Source organism: Rhinopithecus bieti, unplaced genomic scaffold, assembly GCF_001698545.2.
Source record: "Rhinopithecus bieti isolate Rb0 unplaced genomic scaffold, ASM169854v2 scaffold_18548, whole genome shotgun sequence".
Classification (NCBI taxonomy): Eukaryota; Metazoa; Chordata; class Mammalia; order Primates; family Cercopithecidae; genus Rhinopithecus; species Rhinopithecus bieti.
Genome location: NW_016809526.1, coordinates 2,579,706 through 2,583,092, shown reverse-complemented (window position 1 = coordinate 2,583,092; position 3,387 = coordinate 2,579,706). Strand labels below are relative to the sequence as shown.

The window sequence follows — 3,387 nt, the reverse complement described above, 5'->3', positions numbered from 1 at the left end:
AAGGCCTGGCGCACTGCGTTCACACCTGTAATCCAGCATTTGGCTGAGGCCGAGCGGGCGGATCACTGAGGTCGGAGTTCAAGACCAGCGTCTGACCCCCCATGGAGAAAGCGCCTTCCTACTAAAAATACAAAATGCACGGGCATGTGCGCGCCATGCCTGCTAATCGCGGGGGTACTCGGAGGCCTAAGGCAGGAGAATTCGCTTGGAACCCGGGAGCGGAGGTTGCAGTAAGCCAGAGATCTTGCCATTGCACTCCAGCCTGGGCAACAAGAGTGAAACTCCGTCTCAAAAAAAAAAAAAAAAAAAAAAAAAAAAGTACAATTAGGCTGGCGCGGTGGCTCAGGCCTGTAATCCCAGTGCTTTGGGAGGCCGAAGGGGGAGGATTGCTGGAGCCAAGGAGTTTGAGACCATCATATAGTGACACCTAGTCTATACAAAAATAAAAAATAAATAAATGTAAATTTATTTCTAGACTGCACCCCTGATGAGTCAGTCTGCCTGGGGCACAGGAATCTGATTTTTCTTTCTTTTCTTTTCTTTTTTTTTTTTTTTTTGAGACGGAGTCTTGCTCTGTCTCCCAGGCTGGAGTGCAATGGTGCGATCTCAGTTCACTGCAAGCTCTACCTCCCAGGTTCATGCCATTCTCTTGCCTCAGCCTCCCAAGTAGCTGGGACTACAGGCATCCGCCACCATGCCTGGCTAATTTTTTTATATTTTTAGTAGAAATGGGTTTCACCGTGTTAGCCAGGATGGTCTCGATCTCCTGACCTCGTGATCCGACCACCTTGGCCTCCCGGAATCTGATTTTTAATAAGCAGACCACATCATTCCAAGCCACACTTTGGAGTGGGCAGGGGTTTGGCACATGGCCAACCCAGGCAGGGGGTGGCCTTCCTTCTGGAAGGTATCAGCTGAATGAACTTTAGGGAAGAAAGGCCAATGGCTGGTCCACAGCGCTGAAGCAGAAAAGCCAGTTTCCAACTATATCCACAGCGAAAGTTGCCTTCTCTAGTCAGCCTGGCAGTCACTGGTCGCACTGTCAGTGTGCTACTCCACTCTATAAGGCCACTAGACCTTGAGCTCCTAGAGAACAGGGATGCATTTTCTTCGTCCCTTTGATAGCCTCAGTTCCATAGCAAATGCCCTCTCTTTGAACTTCTCCACCTCATCTGAGCACACTATCTTAAAATCTGAGCACACTATCGCTTTCTCAGAGAAATCCAACAGTTTGAGGTCCAGGACAGAGCTCCACCAGAGCAGAGCAGCAAGACTGGGTCTGATGGCTCGAGAAGTGGCAGGATCTTGCAAGGCTGTGTCAAACATTTTATTTTGACCAAAGGACAAAGGGAACTCCCTGTAGACAGTCTTAAAGCAGAAGAGTAATAAGAGAAAACTTGTACTTGAATAGTATTTGAAAAAGAGGAGGGTCCATCTCCCAAAGTGCTTCCCTCCCCTACTTGTCACAGAGCCTACAATAACACCATTAAAAATTGACTTACTTTTGTTATGCACAATCCTATCTAGACATTCTCTTCTGAAACATAAATACTCTTGGAAGGACTAAACCCTTAAGTAATAAACAGCTTGGAGAGTGTTTTGTTTGTTTGTTTGTTTGTTTGCTTGACGGAGTTTCGCTGTTGTTGCCTAGGCTGGTGCGCAATGGCGCGATCTCGGCTCACCGCAACCTCCGCCCCCTGGGTTCAAGTGATTCTCCTGCCTCAGCCTCCCAAGTAGCTGGGATTACAGTCATGCCCCAAAACTCCCGGCTCATTTTGTATTTTTTTAGTAGAGACGGGGATTATCCATGTCGGTCAGGCTAGTCCCAAACTCCTGACCTCAGGTGATCCACCCGCCTTGGCCTCCCAAAGTGCTGGGATTACAAGTGTGAGCCACCGCGCCTGACCAGGTTTTTAAATTAGATAGTTTCCTGCTAACTAAAGAGACTTAAGAAAGCCTAAGTTCTTCAGGTGAGGAATGCTAGAGGGATACAAGGTGGGGGGAAGATGAGAGAGTAGTGAGGAGTACTTTTGTCAAGGGCTGAGCCTAGGAGGAAAGGTGGGGGCCATGGTAGCCAGTCAAGATGCCCTATTGCTTCAAAGCACCAAAGGGAAAGTTACCTGGAAAAGATATGGAGAAACTGAATTTTGATATGAACACTATTCTAATTACACCAGATAGAAATGGCACGATATGGATAAAATGGACAAATCCCTTGAAAAATACAATCTAACAACACTCAGGAAGAAATAGATAACCCGAATAGGCCTACATCTATTAAAGAAATTGAATATGCAATTAAAAACTTTATGATATGGTTTGGATGTTTGTCCTTTCCAAATCTCGTGTTGAAATGTAGCCCCCAATGTTGGAGGTGGGGCCTGGTGGGAGGTGTTTGGATCATAGATCCTTCATGAATGTCTTGGTGCCATCCTCCCCAGTAATGAGTGAATTCTCAGTTATGAGTTCACACAAGATCTGGTTGTTTGAAAGAGTCTGGAACTTCCTCCTCTTTCTCTCTTGTTCCTTCTCTCACCATGTGATTCAGGCATCGCTTCATCTTCTGCCATGACTGGAAGCTTCCTGAGGCCCTCACCAGAAGCGGATGCTGCCACTATGCTTCATGTACAGCCTGCAGAACCATGAGCCAAATAAATCTCCTTTCTTTATAAATTATCCAGTCTCAGGTATTCCTTTATAGCAATGCAAACAAACTAACACATGTTTCCACAAAGAAAACCCCAGGATTGGCCACGTGCAGTGGCTCACACTTTACAAGGCTGAGGCAGGAGGATCGCTTGAGCCAAGGAGTTTGAGACCAGCCTGGGCAACATGGTAAAACCTCATCTCTATAAAAAATACAAAACATTTTGCCAGGCATCGTGGTGCATGCCTGTTATCCTACCTACTTGGGAGGCGGAGGTGGGAGGATTGCTTGAGCCTGGAAGGTTGAGGCTTCAGTAAGCCATGATTGGGCCACTGCACTCCAGCCTGCGTGACAGAGTGAGACCCTGCCTCAAAAAAAAGAAAAAAGAAAAAGAAAAGAAAGAAAACTCCAGAGTCAGACATTTAAGGTAGAAATAATATTGATTCTGCACAAACTGTTCAAGGAAATTGAACAGGAGGGGATACCTTCCAAATCACTGAATGGTCCAGCATTACTCTGATATCAAAACCAGGTAAAGACCTTACAAGGCAAGAAAACTATACACCAGTATACCTATATGAACATAGATATAATAATTCTTAATGAAATTTTAGCAAATTGGATGTCTCTTTACATTTTAAAAGGACAGTACATCATGAATACATGAGATTTATCACAAGAATGAGTGATTTAATATCCGAAAATCAAGCAATATAATTTATCATACTAACAGACCATAT

General features: G+C 45.2%; 1 long non-coding RNA gene across 1 annotated transcript; it reads left to right on the top strand.

Annotated features, from left to right (window-relative positions):
- Positions 1-829: 829 nt before the first annotated feature.
- Positions 830-2,676, top strand: LOC108540564 (uncharacterized). The gene is made up of 2 exons (XR_001888706.1): positions 830-1,596; positions 1,910-2,676. It is a non-coding gene; the product is annotated as an uncharacterized LOC108540564 (long non-coding RNA).
- Positions 2,677-3,387: the final 711 nt, after the last annotated feature.